The sequence below is a fragment of the Phocoena phocoena genome, chromosome 5 (genome assembly GCF_963924675.1).
Source record: "Phocoena phocoena chromosome 5, mPhoPho1.1, whole genome shotgun sequence".
Taxonomy (NCBI): Eukaryota; Metazoa; Chordata; class Mammalia; order Artiodactyla; family Phocoenidae; genus Phocoena; species Phocoena phocoena.
Window position 1 is genome coordinate 9,402,089 of NC_089223.1, and position 16,355 is coordinate 9,418,443.

At 40.1% G+C, this 16,355-nt stretch overlaps 1 protein-coding gene across 1 annotated transcript in view; it reads left to right on the forward strand.

Moving 5' to 3' along the window:
• The first annotated feature begins 10,491 nt into the window (after window positions 1–10,491).
• The window catches only part of CCSER1 (coiled-coil serine rich protein 1), a 1,266,496-nt gene continuing 1,260,632 nt past the window's right edge, over window positions 10,492–16,355 (forward strand). Inside the window, exon 1 of the mRNA XM_065877864.1 lies at window positions 10,492–10,714. The gene's annotated coding sequence lies outside the window, so the exon portion shown is untranslated. The remainder of the gene's footprint in view (window positions 10,715–16,355) is intronic.

The window sequence follows — 16,355 nt, forward strand, 5'->3', positions numbered from 1 at the left end:
GCCACGGAGCAACTAGGCCTGTGAGCCACAACTACTGAGCCGGCACGTCTGGAGATTGTGCTCTGCAACAAGAGAGGCCGTGATAGTGAGAGGCCCGCGCACCGCGATGAAGAGTGGCCGCCACTTGCCACAATAAGAGAAAGCCCTCGCACAGAAACGAAGACCCAACACAGCAAAAATAAATAAATAAATAAATTTTAAAAAAAAAGAAGAAGGCTATCACAGTTACCTAGGTGAAAGATGATGGTGGCTTAAACTAGGTTATACAGTGAAAGTTTTGAGAAGTGGTTGGAATACTCTATATAATGTGAACATAAAGTCAGCAGGATCTGCTGACATGTTAGATGCGCATTGTAAGAGAAAAAGAGAAACTAGGAATGACCCGAAGGTCTTCAACACAAACAATTGCAAGAATAGAAGTTGCCATTGGCCATGATGGGGAAGACTGCATACAGAACAGGTTTTCAGAAGAATTCAGAGGCTTTGTATATTTTTAAGCTTGAGATGCTTCTATAAACGAGCAGAGATGTCAAGTTGAAAGTCAGACATGGGTTAGGAGTTCAGGGCTAGAGATACAAACGTGGATGTCATAAGCATTCAGATGGTACTAAAACTCTGAGTCTAAGTGAAATCACCAAAGAAATGAGTATAAAAAGAAAACAAAAGTTTGTCTTGTGTCTTGGAACGTTCCAAATGCAGAGGTCATCGAGGTGAGTTGAATAAAAACAGGGGACTGTGGCGTCCCAGAAGCCAAATGGAAGAAATGTTTCAAATGGAAGGAAATGACTAAAATTATCATGTTAATTTAAGATTTAGTCACTTTGACTCTTCTCTTTCCTGACCTTCTACATCTAGTCCTCAGCACTCCTTTGGTTTTTTTCTACAAAATATATTCATGTAAGTGTGAGTCCCAACAGAAAGGCAGAAGCAATACGAGTGATATGGGATAAGGAATTTATTATAGGGATCAGACCTTATGCAACTGTGGGAGTTGGGCAGAAGTCTATGGAAGTCTGTTGCCACTGCTCTAACGGTGGACTTAAAGTCATTGAGAAATGGCAGTTGGGAAGAAAAGTTGTGTGGACTGGTGGTCAGCTGGGACAGACTGGAATCCTCAGGATAAACTGGATTTCCAAAAGACAATCTCTACCCACATCAGCTAAGACAAACTGTATAAAGTGTACCCCTAAAAGACCATCTCTGCCTACATCTGTCTCTTGCTACCTCCAGTTTCAACATTACAAGGGATATGCAGATAGCGATATGCAGAAAGAACCTTTACAATGGACCTCCCACGAACTTGTACCACACACTCTGAGAGGGTAAAGGAGATCTGGCAGGAGTTGAGGGAGCTGGAGGTGCAGCTGCCGCCCCAAACTAAACAAGGTGAGCTAGCAGATCAAGGAGCATGAGCTAGAAGACCACCTGGCTCCCTACACTGTTCTTTAGCACATAACATAGCTGCTGCCTCATTTCTCCCTTCCAAATCTCATGAAGACTTCTCTTTTGGCCAACCTTAGTGCAGAACCATATCAGGAAGGGAATTCTGGGAAATACAATTCCAGTTTTAGCTACATCAACACAGTTCAAAGTCACTCCAATTCAAAATCTACAAAAGTAAAATGAGGACTGAGAATTAACTATTGTAATCGTTTGCTGTAATATGTCTCCTGTTGGAATGTTATTTCCTTGAAAGCAAGGAGTAACTGCTTTTATACCCTTTTTGTTCCACTATACATTGTATTCTAATTATTTGTTTCTATGACTATCTCAATTGCAAGAATTTCCCCTCAATTTTGGTATCCCTAATATTTAGTTTGTTTAACATCAGCAGTACAAATCTGAATGACTAAAATCCCTTCACATTTACTTTCCTATGATTCTAAGTAAAGATGTTTTATAGATACTAAAGAACACAAGATTGGTGAGAAATTAGCACGGTAAATCTAGATTTTCAAATTATTCTCATGTATCCCGTTAGTGAAATGCTCCTTCAGTATGCCTAAACTGACTCTCGGCCTGTCACTTTTATCTTGGTTTTCTAGAAAAAGAATCAATATGTCACTTGTTGATGCGTGACTACATAAATGATTGTGATTTATTTATGTAGGAATTCTCTCCATTCAGGACTACTTGTGGAGTTATTTCATGACGAGTTTTGCTTTTCTCCCCTCTTTTATTTTTATCCTTTCAGATTATTGTTCAGTATTTACTTCCTATGATTCGACTTTGTACCATAAACATCTGATGACCAAAATCTCATGTTATATTTCAGAGATGTGACATTCTATTGGCTGGAACTTCCACCCGTAAACATGCTACAATATACGGAGAAATTATAAGGAGAAAACTAATTAACTAATAAATATTTATTAATGAGTCCAAAAGGTAAATATGGTGATACAAAGTACTTTATCTCATTCCCAACATCAGTTAAAGCTCTTGGGGAGAGCTGAGTTTATTCTGAGGTGTCTTGTATCTTCCACAGTCTTGACCTTTGCTACAGTCTGAACATTTGTGTTCTCCCAAAATTCACATGTTGAAGTCCTAATGCCCAATGTAATAGTACTAGGAGCTGGGGTTTTGGAGGTGCTTAGGTCATGAGGGTCTGCCCTCATGAATGAAATTAGGGTTCTTATAAAGGAGACTCCACAGAAATCCCTTGCTGCTTCCATCATGAGAGGATACTGTTAGAAGGCACTGATTATGAATCAGGAAGAGACCTCTCACCAGAACATGACTATACTGGCTCCTTGATCTTGGACTTCCCAGTCTCCAGAACTATGAGCAATAAATTCCTGTTGTGTATAAGCCACCTAGTCTATTGTATTTTATTACAACGGCCAAACCGACTAAGACAACCTGCTGTGGTGTTGCATAAGAGCTCACCACACTGCTTCATATGACTGAATAGGACTTGGTTGAGTGGCTACAGTGAAGCCTGCAACCTTCATTTTTAAAGTCAAGTCAGAAGAAAGATAACATACGAAAGATTGAGAATGGTATGGAGGAAAACAAAGGCTCCTGAAGGAATAATGAACAATAAGGCTTCACCATGACATATAATTTTCAGGAAATGATAAAGAGAATAAAACATCAGTCATATGCACCACCCCTTGTGTCACTTGAGGACACATTATTGTGCTTCTACTAGGCCCTGATATGATAAGCAAATAAAGTCATGGGCCCACCATTGGCTTATAGTCTAGTGGGAGTGTTTTCTCTGGTCGGCAGAAGAAGTTAAAGATTTGAAGCATGAGGATATAAGCTGCTGTTGCTGGCTTGAAGATGGAGGGAGGCACACGTAAAAGAAAAAGAGATCTCAGCTGTATAACTGCAAGAAACTGAATTCTGTCAACAACCAGAAAGAGCTGGGAAGCTGATTTGTGCCACAGAGCCCCTAGATGAGAACTCAGTCTGGCTAACACCTTGATTTCAGACTTGTGATAATAAGCAGAGAGCTAGCCACACCTTGCCAGAATTTTGACCTGCAAAACTGTGAACTAATAAATTGCTACTTATTTTAAGCCACTATGTTTGCAGTAATTTGGTATGCAGCAATAAAAATTAATACAGCTTGTTTCTGCTCCACATGGCTGGCTGGAGTAGATAGATTTGGAGCTGGAGATCTATTACCAAAATGGCTCACTTACATGGCTGGTAAATTGGTGCTGGTTTTATGTGGAGTCTGTCAGATGGTGCTGAGGGGTAAAAGGCATCGGTTCCTCTCCATGTGGGCCTTTCCATAGTTTGCATGGCTTCTGTACAGCAGGTGATTAGCTTCTATGAGCAACAGTCCCTGGGAACAAGGATAAAGTAAATGGCAATTTTATGACCTAGGCTAGGAAATTACATAACATCGCTTTCACCATATTTTAGTGGTGGCAGTCACAAAAGTCTGCTCATGTTTAAGAGGAAGGGACATAATCCTTAATACTCGGTCACAGCAGTTTCGATGTCGTACTGTAAGAAGTACATAAAAATGAGATGGAATATTTTGTATTTGAAACATATAATTACATACTGATTTAATGACTCACTCCTATCTCAATACCCATTTTGTTTGTTAAAATGTTAACATTTGGGGGCTTCCCTGGTGGCGCAGTGGTTGAGAGTCCGCCTGCCGATGCAGGGGACACAGGTTCGTGCCCCGGTCCAGGAAGATCCCACATGCCGCGGAGCGGCTGGGCCTGTGAGCCATGGCCACTGAGCCTGCGCGTCCGGAGCCTGTGCTCTGCAACGGGAGAGGCCACAGCAGTGAGGGGCCCGCGTACCGCAAAAAAAAAAAAAAAAAAAAATGTTAACATTTGAAGGAAACTTGTAAGTGATAACAGTACAAAGAAAAGCATCATTGCACCAAAGGTAAGTCAGGGATGTGAATGTGTTTGGATATATAAGTCCCATAATGACAAATGTCAAGAACACATGCTAACTTTAAATTTCTAGAAAATATTCAAGATGTTATGGAGAGTGAAAATAAAAACTAAGATCTATTTGAGTGCTAATGTGTTATTTTAAGTTTAAACTATGTTGTTAACTTGAGATATGCGACCACTGATTTCTTGAGCACTTGTTCAATATATAGCAATATGCAGCATTAACCATAGTTACATCTCCTACGTTGCATATTTTGGTTTGTATTTTATGTAAATGCTATGAAACCAGGAAAACTATTATATAATATTTAGGCAACTTTTTCATTACAGAATTAAGCACTCATTTAGGTTTATTTTTTCCCAGAAAGTGAATAAAATTCAGTGTATTTTTATATACAGAATATAATGCTGAGTAAATATAAAGCAATAATATTAGTCCTTAGCAGATCTAGACCGAATAGAAATATACAAATTATTCCTCTTCATCTTCTACATTTGGATGATTAAAAAATAATTGAATCTCATTACTGTATGAACAAGACATAAGGAAACCACAATTAAATTTATGATAGCATATGCATTCATTACTTCAGTTAAAATTATGGTCAACAGTGTATAGATTTGGCAAAATAAACATTATTTCCACTTTGTGTAACTTCCTAAGGGTAGAATTTCACAACATAAGAGAAGCTTTATATAAGTGACAAAGGCTAGGAAATGCATTTTTCACATTTTAATTACAATTCACATGTCTGTATCTCCTGCTGTGATGTTTTGTTAAAAAGACATCTCATTTGTGAAACTGCCAGTACAGAAATTGACAGATGTCAAGACCAGTTTCCAACCTGCTTAAGTAACGGTTTAATATGGTTTAGATTATTTTATTAGCATTGTCTATTTTTACTACATATCTAAATAGTAAAGAGTACTATTTCAATTTTGTTATAGTTCTTCTATTGTTATAATTAGATCTATTTATATGATTCACAGATTTATTGTTACAGTTTCAGATTTTATCAGTATACTATTTTTAGAGATGATTTAACTGATGATCTCTCTAAAAAATGTGTCAAGTCCTATTTATTTTAATGAAATGCCTACAAATGCATAGATGCCTAGGGACAATCATGATAGAAGAACTCACATGTCCAGTGAAAAAAATCACTTTGATAGATGTAACTCATAGACATCAACAAATGAACCATTAACTGGGTTAAATATTTTTAAAAAAATATTGCAGTCAGAACAAAACAAGTATTCAAACATGAAAATTACCTCAAATGAAGATGAGAAATCCTGAGAACACTTTCTGTAAGACCCCATTGATCACATCTGGAAATAGAAACAAAGATAAGGAAATTATATACACGGAAAAGTTTCTACTGGTGAATCTGCTTATAAAGACTCCTTTGGTTTTATGTTGATAAACATTATTTTACATACAGTTTATCTCCCTTAACAGAGAGACATAAATTCAGAGAACGTCAGTGTTGACATTAATTCTCCCCTCCTTCCACCTCAACTTTTTTCAGCCCTCTAACTGGATATTCTCCTCTGAAAATTAAGGATTTCCTCAGTTGCTGGGTAAGCGATGCCTCCCCACATCCTCTGCTTTCCACCCCTTCAGCCCATGGGCTTAGAATTAGATCGATTTGTAAACCTGGGATATGGTAGCCCAGTGACAAGGACAGTGACATGCTTTCACCTTAATAGTCTTGCTACCACATCTGCTCCATGGGACGAATCCTTGGTGTCTGTGTAGTTCCCAGATCAAAGACAGCTCATGCAGTGAGTATTTTGACCCAGTCATCTGGGCTTAGCTTCTGGAGAGGATTCCTCTCTGAAATCCTGGGCAGTTGACCTGCTTGCCCTTTCAGTTTCCTCCACAGAGCAAGGGCAATGATGGATCCTGCTGTTCTGTCACCGGGCAGAATTTCTGCTGCAAAAGGACAATTTACCAAGTGTAGGAGTCATTACCAGATTTCTGAAAAATAATTCTGTCTTAATTTTTTTCTGCTAGTGCTCTGTCTACCTGACAGTTTGCCCCAGTTAAGAGAGTTTTTCACATTAAAATAGACTTTTTCCTGTGCTCTCTGGACCCCTGGATCCCAAACTGCAGTTGAGTCTTTTCTCCTCTCTCCCGTCCCACACTTTCTTACCCGTCCTTGATCTTGAAACCAGTGCAAATTTCAGCCTCAATCTCCATTCGAGGCTTCTGTTGCTATAAGGTACCCATAATGTCACCTTAATTTTACAACAGTTGTCACAAAAATATATTTTACCTTTAAGTAATATGGAAAAAATCCAAAATGTTAATACCATATTCAAAAAAAATTTTTTTTCATTTCTTTTATACTATTAGGATAAAGCAAAGGGGAGAAGTGGTCTTCATTTAACTTTCTTCATATTGACTGGATAATCATGATAGAGTATGAAGTAAATCAAGGGATGATAAAATAACTAGGACAGAAAAAATGCAACTTAAAATTTTTTTTCTGATACTTCATCTACAAACATTGTTTTGCAAATGTTTTAAAGTCAATTCATTTTCTAAAACATCTTATGACTTTTATGATAGTAGTAGGGGTTGGAATGAAAAATTATCTCCCTTATTTCCCTAGGCACTCATTTTACTTTTTAGGTACCACTACTGAAAATTTCTAATTTGGCTCATCACTTCAGTGGGAATTCAGTGCACATAAGGGGCACATATGTAATTGGCAACCTAATTTTTCTGCTTTCATCAAATGGTACAATGCCAAATCTTCATTGAAGTTGCCAGTTAAACGCACTTGGAACCAAACAGCAGCAAGCATAAGAGATGAAAATGAACAAACTGGAAAGAGTCATTAACTTTCTGTTTTCCTATCACAACACAAATTGTATCAGGAAAATGTAGCAAAGTGGGAAATTCTACTTGAAACATTAAGCAATCTTAAAAGAGAATAATTCATTTACTTAACTTCTGAAATGTTGTTCATTATAATTTATAAATGGGGTTTCTGGTACAGATTTTTTTCAACCAAAAATATGAAATAGTTAAAATGAATCAAATTTTCAGAAGTGTATTTTAGGTTATATATTCTCATATGGCTTATTGGTCCAGTGTGTATGAATTCTGGCCTTTATTTGGCAAGCAAAATTGTTATAAAATTAAGGAAGGAATGTTGGCTTTACTTAATACCTTAATGAATAAAGGCAATTGACAGATTTTCATGGTTCTCACTAATTATGAATGCAATTGAGTGTGAAAATTACAATCAGTTGTGGTTACCAAAAGTGCCCTTGAAATATCTGGTCTAATGTATAATTCTGAACTGCGTAATATAGAGTCATTATTAAATTACCATTATTGGTGACAATTAAATAGAGAACTGGGACAATAAAAACACCAAAAACTTGCCAATATGACAGAGCATCCTCCTTAAAGGTGAAAAACATTTTTCTTAAATGCCTATTTATAGCTCTTAAATAAACTACATATTTATTTGCTAGGTTCAAAGTTCAGATCAGGAATATGTCTTCTAACAAAATTTCATTTTGCAGTGATAGCAGGATTCCTTTAGTAAGGACTTCAGGGAAGAGTTTCCTGACTTTTTTCATCTATAAATCCAAGTAGTAAGGGCTTTTTAAATCCTTACCTAACCCTAAAATGGTGGACAGTTTTGTAAACCGTTCTTGCATTAGAAAAAAGAGGGAAGTAGAAGGAAAATGCTGAGGGGTTGTAGATCAGCTTACTCCATAATTATTGAAAGCTATAAAAAAACTGTTAAGACAGTTTTTTTAGTCAATAAAAAACTTAATAACATAAAAAAACTTTATGTTATTAACTAAGCCAGGTGGTCTGAATGGGAGGGAGTATGGACAGTAGTGTAAGGCAGACTTCGGTTGAATTCCAGGTGCACCACTTAATTTGTTCTTTGCATTTTTTTTTTTTTTTTTTTTTATCGGTATACGGGCCTCTCACTGTTGTGGCCTCTCCTGTTGCGGAGCACAGGCTCCGGACGCGCAGGCTCAGCAGCTCCACGGCACGTGGGATCCTCCCGGACCGGGGCGTGAACCCGCGTCCCCTGCATCGGCAGGCAGATTCCCAACCACTGCGCCACCAGGGAAGCCCTGCACCACTTAATTTGTACGAGACCTAATGTTAACTACCTATCCTCCCCAAACCTGACTTTCCTGATCTACAAAATTGAAGAAATGGTAATAGCTTTTTCCACAGGGCCTACACACATTGAATCTCAACATCCTTTGTTAGTATATCCATTTAACAATGCTTGATCAAGGGAGCTATCATGTCCTGTATTTTTATGTTATTGATATATTTGTCCACTGGTCCCAACTTTGCTGCCCTTTTTTGATTATATACTTAAGCCACTTTTAATGGATTCTAAACTCTTTGTATGAGACATGGAAGAATTAGGGCAAAAGAAAATTGACGGTAAAGGTAAAATATATGGAGAACATATTATGAGCTGGCATACACCAAAAACCTGAGGACATAGCAGTGGATATAGCTACTAATAAAGAGAGAAGATACAATAACTGAGTTGTCAGCCCTAGCCTCCTAGATGTTCTTAATTTCCTTTTGTCACATTTATGAAAAAAAAGTTTTCCACAGTTGTCACCCCAAAGCAGGGTTGTCCCCATACCAAAATCCACATCGACCACTAATACTCATTCAAAAAGTACACCTTGCTTTTACACTCAATATATTTACATTTCAGAAGTCAGACTATGACCAGATTATTTAGAACGCGCACACACACACACACACACACACACAAACTTGAAAGAAGCATAGATTTGCTTGATTCCTGGAAGGTGTTTGCCAATACAGTAGTGCATCAGATCACAAAGACCCTACAATCTGGGCAGGAGGCTAGTTAGAGGGTAAGGGAGGTAATGTCAGGTGCCCAAACTTAGCACTGGGGATGTATTTTCTATCTAGAAATGGTCCTACAAGCCACCAAAATTGGTTAAAAGATGTTTCCAACACACACACACAGAGTTAAATGCACTCCATCTGCTTTATTGCCTGCTAAAGACATAAATATACAGGAGTGGAGATAAAGAAGGGGATGAATGGGAGAGTTCAGGACCCAGGGCAAATCTAAAAGGAAATGAGGCAGTGCAATAGGAGAAAGGACCAAGGGAAAATAAACTAGGTAAGCAACAGCACCGTGCATCAGAAGTCTTCTCCACCACTAAACTGGCAAAATATCTCTAGAGGGCCATCAGTCAAATGATGTCAAAATGGTAACTGGTTCTGTTTGTAATCCCTGTGTTGTTGAAGACCTTATGTGCAGGAACACAAGTTCCACTCCAGGCCACAGTCCCAATGCTTCCATTATCCTACAGAAGAACTGAGTGCTGTAAATATATCCTGGGAGGTGTCATCTGTTAAGAGAAAGGAAGCCAGGTTTCTTGCTGCCTTTGAGGTAAGAGATGTGTCAGGATGTGAATAGCCTGGGTGAGAAGGAAAAGAGGAGGAAGCCTCACAGTTTTCTCCCTGAGAGGTGGAAGAGAAAGAAAATAGCATCGGTGGTTTGGAGAGAAAAGATACAGTGCATTTTCAGCATTACCGGGGCCCCTTCGCAGAGCTTCAGATTCTCCCTCTCTAACACTTTTGACCTGCCAATGCACTTGGACTCGACGCACTCATGAGGATGGGCTGAGTGCAAAGCCAAGTCAGCACGACAGGATACGGCTTCCCCTAAAATGAAAACTCAGCAACGGGCCAGCAGTGGGTGTGCGCGCGTTAACGCAAGAGTATGCGTGCGTGGCAACCCGCGGCCTCAGTTGGCCGGGCGCCGTCCTCGGAGCCATCCACGCCCCGCCCCAGTTTAACCCCTCCCTCCGCCCCAGTTTAACTCCTCCCCCGCTCCGCTCCTATAAAAGCTGCGCTCGTCGCCGCCCTCCTCAGTCAGAGAGCGCGGCCTAGCCGGGAGGTGGCTCCGTTGTCCCCCACTCAGTCGCACTCCGCGCACTCACACACTTGGAAGCGCCTCCCCACGTCCCTCCCCTGCCCTCCTCTCGCTCCGCTCTTCCCTCTCTCACCACGAACAGTCGCCGACCGGCTGCCAATCCGCCTCTCGCTCTCTCCCTCTCTCCACAACATGACTGCCTGGGAAGCGGTGGCTCAGGCAGAGCAGCAGGAGGATTATTAAATAACGCAGCTCGACTCTGTTCAACTGGGAGTGGAGAGAAGGAGCCCAACGGCCAAGGCAGGGAGGGAGGGCAGAGGAGGGGGGCCAGGAAGGACAACCCCCGTGCTCCGAAGACAGAAATCCCCGCGTGCCCGGGAGAAGCCTAACAAGCGCCGCGGAGCCCTCCAGGTAGTAACGCCCCCGGTGCCCCCGCGCCCGGAGGGTCGCGCTTCGCGTCGCCGCGACACTGGCGCTGGCCTCAGGCGGACGCGGGAGGACCGCCCGGCGGCTGGCCGAGCTGTGACCGGGCCGCCCCGGAGCAGCCCGCGCGCAGGCCAGGGGCGCCGGCCGTGGGCCCGGCGTGCGCGGCGCGGAGACCTGGCCTCGCGGGCGGGGTGGGAGGGAGGCGGACGGGCTCGCTTCTCCGCCGGCGCGCGACTCCCCGCGTGCTGCGTGGCCTTCTCCTCCGCGCTCTTGAGCGCTCGGCTCCCCGCGGCCGCGGCCGCCACTCCGGGGCGATGCGGAGCGCGGCCGGCCGAGGAGGCAAGAGTTGGCGCAGGCTGGTGGCCGCTCCCCTCCCTCGCCGCTCGCTTCCCGCAGGTAGGGGCGGCCGGGCAGCGCTGACGCCGGGGGCTGCGGGCGCCCGGGCGGGGGCGGTGGCGTGGGAGGGGGAAGAGGAAGGAGGGGGCGGGGAGCCGCAGTGCCCGAGCCTGGACGTCCTCTTTCCTCCACCCGCTCGTTCTCCGGCGCTGGCTTCCTGGGTTGGGGGTCAGACGCTCTCCAGCGGCGGCAGGAACAGCAGCGACTTAGCGTGAACAAATTGCTTTGTGGTGGCGTGTCAAGGGCTCCAGGGAGGGGTGTCTGTGTGTGTGTGTGTGTGTGTGTGTGTGCGTGTGTGCGTTCGCGCTCCTGACTAATCAAAGCGTTGGTTCCCCGGGAAAGGAAATCAGTCCCGATCTGAAACCGCAGGTGTCCCCTTGCTCCGCCTCCCGCCACCTTTTGGCATGTGTCCCAGGACTCGTACAAGCAGTGCCATCAGGGGCAGGTGTGCGAGATGGGGTGACGGAGGGATTTGTGAATGGTGCTGCCCTGCGCGTGGAGGCTGAGCCTTGCTGATGTAGAGGACGAGGTATCCAGAGTGAGAAGAGAGGCTATTTATGGCAAAGAGTTGTGAAATTTCTGCGGGTTTCCTTCCGTGGTTCCTGAGCTTCTCTCTCGCCCTCTCTCCTCCTCTCTCTCTCTCTCTCTCTGTTTCTCTCTCCCATGTCTCCCCTTTTCTTTCTCAGAATTAGAAGCAATTCTGCTTTCCATTTCCCCTCCCCACCGTGGGGCATTGAATATGAGGTGAAGGAAGTCAGAAAATCACTTGTCATTTTACAGGTAGAAAAAAAATGCTTCTTAGAAGTTACCTGTCTCTTGCCCTTTAATGTTTGTATGTACTTATTCTACACTCCTCTTACCTCTTCAGGCCACCAATAACAACAGCTACAGGCAGAAAGTACCGACTTGGTTTCAACAGCTTTCATTTCTAATATCTCTACAGTTGGATACCTTCCCAGTGATATGTAACGCATATCCTCCATTTCTACCCCCAAGAAAGGCTATTAAAAATAATGCGCACACATTTTACCATAAAGATGGTTTTAATAAAAGCCTTGGGGAAGAAAGAGAAGCAGACACCTAGTGACTTTATATCGATTATTACTGATGAGAATTACAACTAGCTATTAAGAAAAGACCTAAAATACTATTAATCTAGTCTACAACATAATTAATTTGTTTCGGTTTCTTTTTGCTTTATGACAGGCAAAAATTCCAAAGACATGACTTGAAGCTTGGAAATGCCTTAGGACAGTGTCTGCCAACTATGCTTTAGCAACTTTATGTTTGTTCTTAAAAGTAGCAACCTGTGTTTTCATGGAACCGATGACGGGGTTGTGACGGAGATAGTAGGACAGTGTCCTTATTATTTTAAATTGGGATGTCTTTAAGCACCTGCCAAGTACAGTGTTTTTAAAGCATTGAAATTCCATATTGCAACCTCCGGTTCAGTAATTTCACGGAGAAGAAAGAGAAGTAGACTGACCAACTTATTGTCAGAGTGATTTGTCTTCATTTGGTATTAATTAAGGAGCTCCTTATTTTGATCAAAACATGCCAACTGTTGTTGTTGTTTTTTTCCAGTGCGAAAGTAGCTTTCCTTAACAGTCCTGTTTATTTGGAAGACAAAGCAGTGTTAAGGATTTGTTACTTTGATTTGGTTAGATTCATGTTGGTTTAAAATACATTTTTAGCATTGGAGCATGTGCAGTTTTTATATATCACATTAAAACTTGAACTGAGCGCCGCACTCTGAGGGCTGTTACCTTCACTTTCCTGAATCACTGGAACGTAGAAGTAATGGGGAATTTTAAAATGTGCTTGATGAATTATATTATTGCAGTCATTAAAAGTCACATTTATGAATACTTCTTTGACACCATTAGAGAATCAGCAACTGTTTATTATTTTAATAATGAATTTTTTACTGTAGAATGTTAATTTATATCAAACTTGTGAAGTAGAAAATGAAAAAAATATTACATTTTATAGATATTGAACTCCTTATTGCATTTTATCACATAGTGTTCATAATAAAGGGCCTGTCATGTGCAAGATACTATCTAGGTACTGTGGAGGAACATAGGACTTCCTTGCTTCCTGCCCTTCGGGAGCTTACTCTCCAGTTGGGGCAAATCTGATGCGCATGGTTGAACAGAGTTAGCAAACCTTGACAATAAGAGGTTGCATGTCTAATGAAGACTGCAGGAGTTCAGAGCATGACAGTAACATTTCATACTGGATTTTGTCTGAAAAGACTTCCGGCGTAGGTGAGACTTGTTTGGTTTTGATCTTAAAGGATAAATAGGATTAGTGGCTTGTGGATGAGAATATAAGGTATAAGGTGTAAGTCTCCTGGAATTGTAGAAAAGAACATAAGATTTAAGAAAGATAAGTTTGTTTTGAAATAGATTTTGATATTGCAAAGTGGTTGAATTTGTTGTGCAAAGTGCAGGTGAGTCTATTTTTGATGAACAATATTCTGTATGCTGCATTCTTGGAATTGTCAATATTTCTGTACCTAAGAAGACAAATTTTTGATTTTATCTTGCCTTTTAATGAAAAATGTGCTTTATATGCATTTATAGAGGATAATTACTCTAAATATTTAAATATACCACATCACACTAAAGTATTGCATTTCGTATTAATAACAAGGTGGCATGTACATGAAGTGAGGTGTTTGAGTTACATCCTTAGCCAACTCTCCTTAGATTTGCTCTAAAGGAAAGAGTATGAGGTATGTAAAAGAACAGCTGTATTCATAGTGAGCAGTCATTGAATGCTTAATATTTTATTCATATAAAATGTGTAACTCATTAATATATTTTCTATAATATTTTTATTTTAAAGTTATTAGAATGCATCTGCATAATAGTTAATCTATCCTTACATTATTTTCCATGAATATACAGCTATGATGTGGGGCCTATGGGGAACAATTTTAGAATTGTAGTGACAGTTTTAAAGATGTTTTAATTGTCTTCTGGTAAATAGATTGTATTACTAATAAGAGCATGCTGTGTCTCTGAGCATTTTGAACTTAGTTATTTGCTTTTTGTATATATATTTGTTTATATATATATATATGTATATATAAAAGCAAACACAAAACTGTTTAAAATGCATTTCCCCATTTTAAGACCACAAGGGGAAAGATCTGAATTGACATTGAGCCTGTCTATTCAATATGACACCTGAGAAGTATGTTATGGTGACAATAAGGAAATAGTACAAATATTAGATATCACTTTCAATAAATAACAGAGTAGAATTACTTTCAGATTAGTTGAATTAAAAGATTTGCATATATATTTTGTCAACAGTGAATAGATAAGAGTTATTACAGAAGTGAAAATCCTATTAAATCACCTATTTCATATTCATGCAGGAATGGGATGATTTCCAATGTAGTCAAATTACAGACCAGTGTATCTGTTAATTGGTCTCTTTTGAGTTTGGTTTTGGACTATAGGTCACAGGTGTATCACTTTGATAATCTCTCCTAATATATGACTGACAGCTTCTGCGTGATTTCCTTACTGGATAGTGACAAAATCTATTTGCTTTATATTGAGGACGTATGCTTCTATCAGCAATATTATCTTCACTATGCGAGAGTGTCAGTTAACAATAAAACATGAAGTCTGCGATGGGAGAAGCAGTGAGAAAAGATGAGGAGATTGATGAAAGACACTAACGAAAGAAACATACTTCAGTGTATAGCTTAAACTAACTATAAAAATGTAAAGCTGACCAGTCTAAGCTGCAGTTGATACAGTGCCAGCATATTGCTATCAGTTCTCACTTTAAAATGACTGTATTTCATTTTAAGCTGTTTTCATGTGTGGGCTAAACAAAATGGTAAAAAAAAAAAAAAAGTGATGGTTGAAAATGTTTACTAGGGTCTGTGGTATTACAATAAAAAAAACATTTCTGCTTAGGTCTTTGACAGATAAAGTTTGTTGTTTGGCCAAATTCCTGGCCCTATATTTAGATTAACTTAAAATGTACTTTTTCGTTTTGTGTTATTTACACTGTACTAACAATTTTGAAATTTTAATTAAACTTATTAAAATATTTGAACACTGTAACTGTGTTCTGATCTTAAATAAAATCTAGATGTCATTTATAAGGAAACATTTTTGTTACCTAATGGCAAATTCTTAACCTAGGGCAGTAGTTCTCAAAATGCGGTTCCGTGAACGGTAGCACCAGTGAACTCGTTAAAATGCAATTCCACTGGATGATTGAACCAGAAACTCTGCGCTGGGGTCCCCGACATGATTCTCACACACTCTAAAGTTTGAGAACCACTGACCTCGAATATCTTATAGTGAAACTTGAAGACTGTGTTTTCTACCTATTTTGTATCTAAATACTTTCCTCATCTGGTAGAGATAACTAAGCTTTAACTATGTAGACCTAGAAAATATTACATTCTCCATCAGAAGAATTACATCTTAATTAAAAACAAAACCAAAAATGACTTTCTAATTCCTGTGCACATGTTTGTTGTTGATTGGGGAAGCAATACATAAGTGTGGAATTTAACTGGACAGTAGTAATGACCTCAGACCGACTGTATTGGTAGTCATTTATAAGGCAGAAAATATGCACAGTGTACAAAGGTTGACCATTTTTTGTTTAGTTTTTTTGACTCGTGATATTTTTCATCTTGGCATTTATAATCATCTTCTCTGGGTAAGACTACAGTTATTTTAGCTGCTCAACAATAGCTTCACCAGTGTGGAATGTTCTCTCCAGTGTTCTTACTACTAAAATAAATTTTAGACCACATCTGTACATCCTTCAAGATTAAAGATAATGTGTTCAAATCCTGTGTCTCTCTTAGTATCCTTGTCCCTCACTTCGTCCTCCCTCCCCCCTCCACTCCCCCAACCCCTGCCTTTCAGATATGAGCTCAATCATCCCTTCTCTAAGGAAACCTTCCTTGGCCTCCTTTGCTACATTAGTTGCCCTATTATATATTGTTTTAGTTCCATGTTCTTCTACCTTGTGGTACTCATTGCAGTTTAATTTTATGTGTATTTGTGTGATTGGTTCAGAATCATCAGGATTTAACGGTGGCCAACACATAAATAAATATCGGTTGAATAACTGTCTGCCTTCGTTCTAAGGGTATTTTATGTTTTTCCAAAGACTGACACTTTAAAAAGTATTTTAAAATAAAGGGAGTCCTAGAATATATGTAAACACGGGCGTTGTT